General features: G+C 34.9%; 1 protein-coding gene across 3 annotated transcripts in view; it reads right to left on the reverse strand.

Moving 5' to 3' along the window:
* GABRB2 (gamma-aminobutyric acid type A receptor subunit beta2) overlaps positions 1-14,200 on the reverse strand; it is a 246,709-nt gene that overhangs the window by 166,317 nt on the left and 66,192 nt on the right. The gene's annotated exons all lie outside the window — the stretch shown is intronic.

Genomic DNA, 14,200 nt, shown 5'->3' on the forward strand with positions numbered 1-14,200 from the left:
TATTAACAAAGCACAAATCTCCTTTATATTGATCAAGGGATTTGTCTACAATTACAAAAGAAGTAAGAGCTTTAAGTGGTCAACCACTTTACTTTTTCTAGGGAAGTTCACATTTAAGCCATCATTCATAACTAAAAATCCATTCTTATTTTTCCTTTTAAACACCAAAAAGGGAGATCTCAAAACTGTCCTCTGGCACTAACTGCAGCCTTCTTCACTTTACTGTTAGGAAATTTTCTTTTATTTGTAACATAAATCCTTCATGTCTGTTTCTTGTTTAAGACTCAGAGGAGATGAAAACACACACACACACACACACACACACACACACACACACACACACACACACACACACACACACACACACACACACACACACACACCCCTCTTCACTTAAGTTTTAAATCTGATAGCACCCTGTGTACTGCAGTGTAAGTTTGAGTCAATGGTTCTTCTACAAAAGCTTTCAAAGAAACCTCATCGTTTTTAAAGTCTAAACTCCTTACAAGGCTCTTCAAAGTCTCTTCCACTCTCTTCACCTCTCTTCATCTCTATTTTCTCATCCAAAGTGGACAGTCTGAGGTAGAACACATGATCCCTATTTAAGAGTCTCAGATATTCTATGAGTCTATGTCATTACACTTATCTTCAACGAATCACCTTCCTGAACTTTCCATTTAAGCTAAACCTCTCTACCCTCTCAACACATCCTTTACATTCCCTTTTATTCTGTACTTTTCTCATGGAGAATGTGTTGCCCCTCCTCTCTGCCTACACAAATCCTACCTATCCTCCAAGCATCCGTGAGGACTCCCCCAGTTTCCTTCTACCAGGACCTGAGCCCTTTAATGCATGGTCTGTAGCATCCCAAACATTGTTGAATTGAACTATTACTTCTTGTAATGTTATTTAAATGAGGAAGGATAACCTCCCTAAGTAAACTGTACTGTGCTCTTTGAAGTCAGAAACCATGTTACTTCTCTATTAAGTGATCCAGACATCTTATCTTTAACACAGTTGACCCTTCCTGAATATTTATTAACGGACACACTAAAGCTTGTTCTCATTTCTTCACACTTCCTAAATTGGTTTTACAGTTTGATTCCTTAAACCCCTTTACAAATCATTATTCCTGAATCCCCCAAGGAATTTGTTCTCACCATTTAAAGAGTTATTTTTCATTTTTTCCCTTTCCCACATGTTTCAAATACTATCAGAGCCATTAGTGTTCTCTGTTTTTCATAGCTGCTGTAATTCTACCAGCAAAGGTCCTAGGGCTGGGGATAAGGATTTCTGAAGGAAAAAATTTATCTATCTAAAGCAAAAGGAACTCAGAGAGGCATACAAATATTCCCACAAAACTGTTTCCATATTCCTAGCTCTTTCAAAGGCTCTGTCTTCCACATCTGAGTCCACAAACTGCTGATCCAATTATAGGTCATGGTAATACTTCCAAGTTCTCAACCTCCTAAACTAGAATGTAATGAAGTAAAACTCAGCTTCCCTTTAATAGAAGTCATCACACCAGATGTTCAATTGAAGTATTTTGAAAGAAGCACATGGTAGCAGCCTTGACTAATTGCTAGAGACACATTCGGGACATGGGAGCTGCACCTAAGATCACCCATAAGGGAATTTCAAGTTCAGAAGTGACTAATTATTTTCCTGTTTGTAAAACTAAAATGCACGGGGTCAAGACAGTGAGCTTTTCCACTATTTTGCTTAGTTCTGTTTGCATTTCATCACAGATTTACCTTCTCAGTGATAATGGGACTAGTTCTAAGGATGGCTGAAAAAATCCAGGCAGTATAACTGGCTATCTTTGTCCCTTATTTTAATATGTAATATGCCCAGCAGGGGCCTCAATTCAGCTTGAGATAATCAATATTAAAAATACACCTTGTATGTATGATTTATCCTCTATCAATTTGTGCTTTTTAATTATTTTATAAATTAATCTCAAATTGCTATAGAGTATTTTGTCCCCTAATTAGTCTGTATACCCAATTTTAATACCTACCATTGTCACTGTGTTTATGCTTTTTACAAGCATTATTTCATTAATCATCACAATAGCACTATAACTTATATATTAGATTTAACAGTCACTAGCTGCTGTGAGACCTTGGGCATTCTATCTAATCTCCCTGAGACATCACGCTCTGTAAAACAAAGGAAATAATAGTTCCTATTAGTAAATAAGTTCACCCAAAGACAGTGATTAGTAGAATGCCTGGCTCAGATTAACTGTTCTACAGATTTTTTGCTATTATTATTAGCCTTATTCTCATTATTTCCATTTTCAAGTGACACATCTAAGACACAGAGAGGTGAGTGACTTTACCAATGTTATTCGGTCAATAATTTTCTAAGCCATGATTTGGCTGTGGTTTTCTCTGACCATTGAGTCCATGTTCTTAATACCAAGTGGACTCTGGAACACCAGATCACTACTGCTTTTGATTTTGACATAATTTCCCAACACTCTTTCTATTCTTTTCCACTTCCCTTCAAAAAGCAAGGATAAAATACAAATATGCACACAGCCATGTACGGCAACGAAAAGCCAGAACAATTTTGGGCATACATAAAATAAATTATTTTGGGAGAAGAAAAAAAGATGAACACTGATCTCTGAGAATTCTCAGATTTGAACACTGAAGTTGTGCATATATGCACATGTTCTTGAACAGACACTGAGACCCAATTTTACAAAAAAATGATTGCATCAACTCACTTTGTGCAGAATGATTAAAACATCCCTGGTTTTCGAAGTGTATACCTTACCATTCATAGGTCTAAAGGAACTGGAGGGGTGTAGGGTACTACCTGTAACAGTGTACTTATTCGGAAGTAATTCAATTGGAAAAATGTTTCCAACAAATTAAAACATGTTAGATTCATACTACTTCAGAAATTTTTTCCAGCAGAATGGTAATGGCTATTACTTAACTCTTAGGTTGAACCAAAAATTGACATTTTTTTGTCAGTTAAAAAATGTTTGGAGACTGATGTCACCAAGATGGTGGAATAGGCAATCTCTGGCATCACTCATCCCACCACAAGAATACAACTGGCAATGATTCAAGGTCACAATGCAATACTGAATTCACCAAAACTCAGAATAAGAGGCAGAGAGGTTGCTGGAACCTATAGAAGTGAGAAATGTCATACTTTTCATACTGCTCTGTATCCTATCCCGACCCTGCATGGTGGCCACTCATGATGAAGATCGATCCCCTGAAGTCACAGAAGTGAGAAAACCTGCAAGTGGTGGTAAGAAAGATCACTACAGACTGTTTCATCCCACCCTCCAGGCTGAAACAGTGCCACACAGAGAAAAGTTCACTGGACCTACAGCTTCTGAGATGAGAGGAGGAATTAGAAGGTGGGTGTTCTATTTGCCCACTTGTTTGGGAATCTTCATGGGAAGCTCACCCAGGGCCTGCTCCAAGGAAAACATTTGGAGTGCCAGGAGGGCTGAAACACCAGTGGTACACTGAGAAGAAATGTAGGCAGCTGTTCTGTATTCTGCTTGTCAAGGGCAACACAGAGAAGAGACTGGCTGGCACCACAGTGCTGCAGTAGGCACAATCTATGAGAAAAACCCAGTCCCAAGACAGATTTTGCACATAGCCCAGGTGTGCAGTATTCCCTTGAATAGGAAGTGACTAAAAGGTCAGCAATTAAACTTTGGGCCTTGTAATAAGTCTTACCCAGACCAGGAAACAACAGCAAAATAGGAAGTTATTTTCATTTCAGTATTTAAGGTGCTCACTGTAAGAACTTCCCAGTATGGGGAACAACTGCAGGCCAGAGATAACATTTTGATAGTGAGCAGTAAAGATGTAACATCATCAAAAAACACCTGCAAAAGCTGGAAGAGATAGTGTCTCCTCAAATGTGCACAAAGACCATAAAACAACAGAGAAATATGATACCAAGAAATATAACCCAACAAATTTCCAGCAATGGATCCAGAGGAATTTCATTTTTACGAAATGTAAAAAAAGAATTCAGAATAAGCCTCTTAAAGAAGTTCAGGGAAACACAAGAAAATACAAACAGAAAATTAAGCAATATTTGGCAAACAATCCAAGAGCAGAACAAAAAACTAGACAAAGAAATAATCAATTTTTTAAAAAACCCCAGAAATTCTAGAAATAAAAAAATACATTATCTGAACTAAAAAGCTCAACAGAAAGCTCAAAAAGCAGACTTGATCAAACAGAGGAAAGAATCAGTGAACTTGAAGAAAGAACATACAAAATTACCTGAAGGAGGAAAAATAAATAAATAAATAAAAAAATAAAAAATAAAGTAGGCTTACAAGAATTAGGGGACATCATCAAATGAAATAACATGCTCATAATAAAAATCCCCCCCCCAAAAAAAAAATGTGAGAGGAAAAGGACAAGAAGCATATTTAAGGGAATAATGGTTGAAAACTTTCCAAGTATGGAGAAAGACAACAGTAATCTAGGTACAGGAAGCTAAGAGGTTGCCAGTCAAAATCAGCCCAAAGACCCCCCCAAAAATTTTCCAAGGCACATCAAAATCAACTTATCAGAAATTGATAAAATAAAATGAAAAAGAAAGGTTTCTGAAAGCAAGAACAGGAAAACATACACACACACACACACACACACACACACACACACACACACGCAACATACAACAAAGTCCCTATATGGCTTTCAGTGAATTTCTCAGCAGAAAACCAACAGGCTGTGAGAGAGTGAGATAATACATTCAAAGTGCTAAAGGCAAAAGACTGTCAAACAAGAATAAGGTATCCAGCAAAACTAACCATCAAATATGGAAGAGAAATAGAGACTTTCCTAGACAAACAAAAACTGAAAGAGTACATCAATACCAGATCTGTCCTATAGAAATCCTAAAGAGAGTTCTTTAATCTGAAAGAAGAAGAGCGTAACATGTAATAAGAAAACATCTGAAGGCATAAAACTCACTGGTAAAGTAAATGCACAGACAAATTCAGAATACTCTAATACTATAAGAGTAAACCACTTACATATTTAGTAGGCAATATAAAAAGGTATAACTTGAAACAACAAAAGTCAAAAGATAGTAGGGGGGAGGATTACATCAAAGCATGAAGTGTGTTTTGGATTCTTTTCTCACTGATCAAAGTTAAGTTGTTATTAGTTTAAAGTAATGTGTTATAACCATAACATGTTTTTGGTGAGCTTCATGGAAACCATAAAGCAAAAGCTTGTAATAGATAAATTAAAAACAAATAGAATAAAATTAAAGTATACTACTAGACGAAATCACTTAATCACAAAGAAAACAGAAAGATATAAAAAAATCTAGAAAACAAGAAGAAAAATGTAACAAAATATAAGTCCTTACCTATCAATAATAATTATACATGCAAGCAGATTAAATTCTCCAGTTAAAAGACAGAGAGTGGCTGAATGGATTACAAAACATGACCCAATATATGCTGTCTATAAGAATCATTCTTCACCTACAAAGACACACATAGACTGAAAGTGAAGAAATGGGAAAAGATATTCCAAGCAAATGGAAACCAAAAAAGGGCAAGAGTAGTTATACTAACACCAGATAAAATAGACTTTAAGTGAAGAAGAGTAAAAAAGAAGGTCATTATATAAACTTGATATAAAGGAATCAATTCAGCAAGGGAATGTAACAATTCCAAATATATATGCACCCAACACCAGAGCACCCAGATATAAAAAGCAAATTCTTCTGATATAATGGGAGAGATAAGACTCTAATACAATAGTAGTTGGGGACATTACTACCCCATTTTCAGCAATGGATAGATAATCCAGACAGAAAATCAACCAAGAAACATCAGAGGAAAACACTGTCGACCAAAGGGACATAAAAGACATCTATAGAACATTTGATCTAACAGCTGCCAAATATGCCTTCTTCTCAGCACCATATGGAATATTCTCTACAACAGGCCATATGTTAGTTCAAAAAACTAGTCATAATAAATTGACAAAAACTGAGATTATATCAACTATGTTATTTAAGCACAATGAATAAAACTAGAAAACAATAACAGAGGAAACATTAAATACTGTGCAACAATATGAAAATTAAACAACATACACTTAAACAATGAATGGGTCAAAGAAAAAATTAAATAGGAAGTTAATAATTTCCTGGAGATAGATGAAAATGAAAATACAACCTACCAGAACCTATGGGATACAGCAAAAGCAGTTCTAAGAGAAAAGCTTACAGAAATAAATGCCTACCTCAAAAAAGTAGACAGACTTCAAATAAACAACCTAAAGTCACACCTCAAGGAACTAAAAAATAAGAACAAACTAAATCCAAAATTAATAGAAGAGAAATAACAAAGATCAGAGCAGAAATAAACTAATTAGAGATTAAATATATCATATAGACTATTACAGAAACAGAGTTGGTTTTTTAAAAAGGCAAACAAAATCAATAAACCTTTAGCTAGACTAAGAAAATAGGAGAAGACTCAAATAAAATCAGAAATTAAAAAGGAGACATTACAACTGATACCTCAGAAATACAAAGGATCTTGAAATTATGAACAACTATGTAGTAACAAATTGAAAAATCTAGGAAAAAATGGATAAATTCCTGGACACATACAACTTACCAAAATTGAATAACGAAGAATTACAAAACCTAAACAGACTCATAAAAAGTAATGAGATTGAAGCAGTAATATAAAGTCTCCCAGCAAAGAAAAACACAGGGCTTGAAGGCTTCACTGCTGAATTCCACCAGACATTTAGAGAATAATAAATACTAATTCTTCTTAAACTTTTCCAAAAAATTTAAGAGGAAGGATTACTTCCAAATTCCTTCTGTGAGGCCAGCATAACTCTCATACCAAAATAAGACAAGGACACAACATAAAAAGAAAACTCCAGACTAATACCCCTAAGGAACACAGATGTGAAAATCCTCAACAAAATTCCAGCAAAGTGAATCCAACACCACATTAAAAAGATCATTCACCGTAATCAAGTATGATTCATCCCAGGAGTGCAAAGATGGTTTAACATATGCAAACCAAAACTGTGACACATCACATTAACTGAATGAAGGACAAAAACCATATGATTATTTCAATAGATACAGAAAGAGCATTTAATTAAATTCAATATCACTTCATGATAAAAACACTCAGCAAATTAGGTATTGAAGGAATGCACCTCAGCAAGTAAAGTCCATATATGACAAACTAACTGCTAATATTGTAATGAATGGACAAAAATTGGAAGATTTTCCTCTATGATCTGGAACAAGGTAAGGATGTCCACTATCACCACTCTTATTCAACATAATACTGGAAGTTCTAGCCAAAGAAATAAGATAAGAAAAGAAATGAAGGGCATCCAAATTGGAAAAGAGGAAGTGAAACTATCCCTATTTGTAGGTGGCATGATCATATATATATATATATATATATAAAAGACCTTAAGTAATCCACAAAAAATCTGCTAAAACTAATAAATGAATTCAGGAAAGTGGTAGAATACGAAACCAACATACAAAAATCAGTAGTGCTTCTATAAGTCAAAACAAACTATCTGAAAATGGAAACAATAATCTTCTATAAGCCAGTAATAAACTGCCTGAAAATAAATTCAATAATTTCATTTACAATAGGTACCAAAAAATAAAATGTATAGGAGTAAATTTAACCAAAGAGGTGAATAAAACACTTTGTGAAGTTGAGCTAGGTAAGGCTTTTTTGAACAAAACTTCAAAGGCACGGGTAACATAAACACAAATATAGACAAATGGGATTACTTCAAACTAAAAAGCTTCTCCACAGAACAGGAAACAATCAACAAAACGAAGAGACAGCCTACAGAATGGGAGAAAGTATTTGCATCTGACAAGGGGCTAATATGCAGAATATATAAGGAATTCAAACAACAGCAATCAAAATAAATAATCTGATTAAAAATGGACAAAAGACCTGATTAGATATTTCTTGAATGAAGACATACAAATGGTCAACAGGTACCTGAAAAAATGCTCAATGTCATTAATCATCAGAGAAATGAAAATTAAAACACAATCAGATATCATCTCACTACGATTAAAATGGCTATTATCAAAAAGACAAAAGCTAATGCTGGTGAGGATGTAAAGAGAAGGGAACTCTCATACATTTTGTGGAAATGTAAAACAGTAGAAAACACTGCGGAGGTTCTTCAAAAAATTTTGCTATGGAAAACAGTATGGAGATTCCTCAAAAAATTAAAAATACAATTACCTTATGATCCAACAATTCCACTACTGGGTATATGATGGATCTTCAAAAAGTTCACAGAAATATTTGTATTATGTTTTAATTCTACTTTTCCATGTACTGTTTGAAATAGCATTGTATATCTAAAAGACATGAAATTGGTATATCAAAGAGACACTTGCACTCCCATGGTCACTGCAGCAATATTCACAATAGCCAAGAGATGGAATCAATCTTACTGGATGATGGGGGAAAAAAAGTGGTATATATACACGATGGAAAACTATTCAGCTATAATAAAATAATTAGATCTTGTCATTTGCAGCAACACGGAAGAAACTGGAGAAATAAGCCAGGCACAGAAAGACAGACACCACATGATCTCACTCATATGTAGAATCTAAAAAAAAAAGTAGTTCTCTTAGAATTAAAGAGTAGAACAGTGGTTATCAGAGCCTGGAAAGAGGAGGGGGCAGGGAGGAGGAAGAGGTTCATCAACAGGTACAAAGTTGCCATTAGATTGAAGAATAAGTTCTATCTAATGCCATTAGAAGAATAAGTTCTGGTGTTCTAGGGTGACAATAGCTAATAATATTTTATTGTATATTTTTAAATAGCTAGAAAAAATGATCTTGAACATTATCACCAAAAGGAAATGATAAAATGTTTAGCTAATGGATATGCTAACTGCCCAGAGGGAATCATTATACAATATACGCAAGTATTGAAACAACACACGATACTCAGTGAGCATATACAATTAAAAATAAACAAAACAATTTTTTAATGTTTGAATTTCATGTGGTTCAACCTGTACATGGCAGCTAGTTTAAGGGTAAGGTTATTAAGTTTATTAGATCACAATTAACAATTTCAATAAATAATTAGTAACACATACAGCATAATTTTGAAAAAAATAAAAACCTTATTATTTTTATAATTGAGTTTTTTAATGGCTCTGTAATTTGCATTCTGAGTAAGAAGGGAACTCAGATTATGTCCTAATGCTAAAGAGATTTGCCAGATTCTCTGTTTAACCTCTTGCCTTGATGAAGTAACATTATAAAAGTATGTAGATTGTGTTCCCTCTGAATGCAACCATTCTAAAGAGAAAATCAGCAGATTTTTCTAAATGATAAAATGATAGCCATTTATATATCCAATTTATTACCAAATGCCAGAAGTTAGGCACTATTTGATGACTGAAGCTGAGGAAAAGGTATAAATACGGGGATGTAAGTTTCATGAATATAAAACATCAAAAACCGAACCAAACCAAAGCAAAACCATTTTTCTGCCAAGAGCACAGGAACAGAAGTTAAAGATTCCATTCGTTTCCTGTGTAAGATAGTAAGTTGAGAGTAATTTTGACTCAAGGAAAAACATTTGAATAAAAGTTTGATTTCACTGAAAGACATTATATTATAATATCTTTATATTACCCTTACCCATATTATATTATACGTATTATCATTCATAGAAAAATAATATGTATTTGGATATCATCAGTCACTGTTACTACTGGCACCCCAGCCATGTCGACACCTCCGTATTTGTCAATGTTTTAAGATGATGAGGCAAGTAAAATTTACTGTGTATCCATTACCAGTTGGGAAATGTGCTAAGGGCTGGGTAGACTGTGGTCTAAGACCACCAGAGTCCTGGCTTTCACTGGACATCAGCCTAGTAAGAGTGAAAGACTGTAAACAAGTAAACAAATATCAGTTTCTGAGGCTTGAAGACACATAAAAATAAACAAAGTACTGTGAAAAAGAATAAGGTATAGGGAGAAGCAGTCACATTAGAAAAGGGTAGACAATAAAGAAATCTTTGAGGAAATCCAAAAGACTCTGAACGATAAATGCTGGCGAGGTTGCGGAGAAAAAGGAACTCTCATACATTGTTGGTGGGACTGCAAAATGGTGCAGCCTCGATGGAAAATGGTATGGAGGTTCCTCAAACAATTGCAGATAGATCTACCATACGACCCAGCTATCCCACTGCTGGGAATATACCCAGAGGAATGGAAATCATCAAGTCGAAGGTATACCTGTTCCCCAATGTTCATCGCAGCACTCTTTACAATAGCCAAGAGTTGGAACCAGCCCAAATGTCCATCATCAGATGAGTGGATACGGAAAATGTGGTACATCTACACAATGGAATACTACTCAGCTATAAAAATGAATGAAATACTGCCATTTGCAACAACATGGATGGACCTTGAGAGAATTATATTAAGTGAAACGAGTCAGGCACAGAAAGAGAAATACCACATGTTCTCACTTATTGGTGGGAGCTAAAAATTAATATATAAAATCACACACACACACACACACACACACACACACACACACACACACACAAAACGGGGGGGGGGAAGAAGATATAACAACCACAATTACTTGAAGTTGATACGACAAGCAAACAGAAAGGACATTGTTGGGGGGCAGGGGGGGAGGGAGAAGGGAGGGAGGTTTTGGTGATGGGGAGCAATAATCAGCCACAATGTATATCGAGAAAATAAAATTAAAAAAAAAAAAAAAAAAAAAAGGAGGTGAGTAATTAGGAAAAAACCCAGCCATGCAAAGATATGAGGAAAGAAAGTCCTGAGCCCAGAAAGAGCCAGTGCCAAGGCCCTGGAGCAGGAATGGTTTGGACAAGAGACCAGCTCTAAGCAAGTGATAATGCATTTATGGAACACTGCTCCACCTTCTCAGAGCTTCAGGGAGACCTACAGACTGGCATATAGCTCTTGTCAGGCAGGCCTATCAAAGGTCATTCAGAGTCTTTTCAGTCTCCCCTCTTAAAAGCCATGACATTTATTTAGTCAGAATGTTTTGCTCAGTTTCCCTCATAACTTTGCTAATTATAAAACTCTAAATGAGATTTCTTCCTTCCTCATGTTTTCCATTCTTTCTGGGTCCCTTGTTTTACAGTGCAGCACCTAATCTTGTGAACAAGAGAATTTTCTTTTGATTTTTAATGTAAAAATACTCATAATAGAGCTTTTTAAACGTTACAGAATCATTGCTATTTTTAGAAACATGCTACTATCTGCATATAAGAGGTGGCTGCAATTTGTTATTTTTTTTTATTATTATTATCAGCCCAGAAGAAACATATTCTCAGAAGAACAGGTATTCTCCATTTTGCTTTATTGCTCTCTTATAGAAGCATTTAGTGATCCCTGAAAAAGCTCCCTTTTCAGGGAAAATTATGATGAGTCCTTAATACATTTTTATCTTTTTCCCTACCTACACTCCAAATTAACTGTTTTCGCATCTGTTAATATCTTCATGATGTAATTAATTATACATCTCAAAATGCTTTTCTATTAGCAGTTAATTTTATATCCTTAGAGTCACTATTATAAAAGAAATCTCTTTAGGATGCATCTAATCGAGACCTGGCTGCTTCAGACTCAAAGTTGGCTAGTGAAATGCATGTTGATTTCTGTTAAGCACTAAGAGAAGGGATGTGTCAAGGTACCAGCTAGAGAGGGTCAGAGGGTGCAGTGGAAAGAATACTGAACTGGAAAATAGGAGGCATGTATGAGGACAGCCTCCAGCACCTACTACCTGCTGGTCTCAGAGAAGTAGCTTGATTTCTCCAAGTTTCAGTTTTAGCTTTTGTGAACTGAAATTACCACTACCTCTGTAACATGAATCTTTTGGAGCTATGCCCCAAGACACACATCAAACATGACATGTGAAAACCCTTTTTAATATCTGTACTTAGAAAGGCAGCATGGCCTAGTGTTTAAGTATGTGGTCTCTGGGGTCTAGAAGGCTGGCTTGAAATCTCATCTTCACCACTTACTGCTTGTATAATCCTGGGCATGTTATTTAATATCCCCAAAATTGAATTTCTTCAGCCATGAAATAATATTAACTACCTCATTGGCTGCTGGAAGGAATAAATGAAATAATATAAATCACAGCCCTGGTGATGGTAGCACTCAATAAGTAGGCAAACAGGCTGTGCATATCATTAAAGCATTGGTTTAAGAGTGTTGATTTTCATTTACTCTCCATGAAAAAGTTAAAGAAAATACCAAAAGGAATATGACTACCTTGCTAACTCTACTTACAAAGGTAACAATTTACTGTTATTCTTCACTTTATAGTTGAAAAATGAAAACTATCAAACATAAACAGATTGATACAAAAAGTATATTAGGGACCTCCCAATAAGGAAAAATGCAGGATCAGACGACTTTACTGGTGAATTCTACCAAACATCTGAAGAAGAATTAACAACAACCCTTCCCAAGCTCTTCCAACAAAACAGAGAGGAGGGAACATTTCCAAACTCATTATCTGAGGCCAGCATTACCCTAATTCCAAAGTCAGACAAAGACACTGCAAGAAAAGAAAACTAGAGACCAATATTCCTGATGAATATTGATGTAAAAATCCTCAACAAAATACTAGCAAACAAAATTCAACAGCATGTTAAAAGGATTACACACCATGATAAGTAGAATTTAATCCTGAAATGCAGGAAAATTTTAGCACATGAAAATCAATCAATGTAATATACCACATTTAAAAAATGATGGAAAAAAATCACGTGATCATTTCAGTTGATGCAAAAAAAGGGCTTGACAGAATTCAATAAACTTTTAACAACCTTTCATGGTGAAAACTCTCAATACACTACAAAGAAAATTACCTCAACATAGTAAAGACCAAATACAAAAAGCTCACAGCTAACATCACGCTCAATGGTTAAAAACTAAAAACTTTTCCTCTAAGATCAGGAAGAAAGCAAATGTCTGCTCTCACTACTTTTATTCAACACAGTACTAGAAGTCCTAGCCAGAGCAATGAGGCAAGAAAAAAAAAAAAAAGGAAAAGGCATCCAAATTGGAAAGAAGTAAAATTATCTCTGTTGACAGATGTCATAATCCTACATGTAGAAAACCCTAAATAATCCACACAAAAACAAAGTTGCAGGCTATAAAATAATCATGAAAAATCATTTGCATTTCTATATACTAACAATGGACAATGAGGAAAAGAAATTAAATTTTAGAAGCAGAGAGTAGAATTGTGGTTAGTAGAGGCTGGGAAGAGGGGAGCAGGATACTGAGAGGTTTGTTAATGGACACAAAATTACAGCTACATAGGAAAAATAAATTGTGCTGGGGTACAGTAATGCCAGGCATCTATAATTAACAATAATTTATTGTATGTTCTCAAATGGCTAGAAGAGAGGAGCTTAAATGTTCTCAACACAAAGAAATAATAAATTTTGGTGATGATAAACTTGCTAACTACTCTGATTTGATCATTATAAATTGTAGACATATATTAAAATATAACTCTATACCTCATAAACATGTGCAATCAATATGTTTCAATTAAAAATAAATAAATTTCCTTAAATTAAAAAAAAAGAAAACAAGTTCACTTAAAATAGCATGAAAAAGAACAAAATACTTGGGAATAAACTTAACCAAGGTGGTGAAAGACTTGTACTTTGCAAACTACAAAATGATGCTCAAAGAAAGTAAAGAAGACACAATCAATGGAAAGTCACCCCCATGTTCATGAATTGGAAGGCTTAATATTGTTACAATGTCAATACTACTGTAAGAAATCTACAGTTTTAATGCAATCCCTACAAAAATTCCAACGGCACATTTTGCAGAAATAGAAAAATCTATCCTAAAATTCACAAAAAATCTCAGTGGACTCCAAATAGTTAAAATAATGTTGAAGAATAAAGTAGGAATTCTCACACTTACTGCTTTCAAAACTTACTACAAATCTACAGTAATCAAAACAGTGTGGTGGGGGCATAAATACAGACACCTAGCCAATGGAACAGAATAGAGAGCCCAGAAATAAACCCTTGTGTACATGGAAAATGACCTTGGTAAGGGTAGCAAGACTACTCAATGAAGGAGAGAGAGTCTCTTCAGCAAATGGTACTGAG

Source organism: Cynocephalus volans, chromosome 2 (genome assembly GCF_027409185.1).
Source record: "Cynocephalus volans isolate mCynVol1 chromosome 2, mCynVol1.pri, whole genome shotgun sequence".
In the NCBI taxonomy this organism is placed as follows: domain Eukaryota; kingdom Metazoa; phylum Chordata; class Mammalia; order Dermoptera; family Cynocephalidae; genus Cynocephalus; species Cynocephalus volans.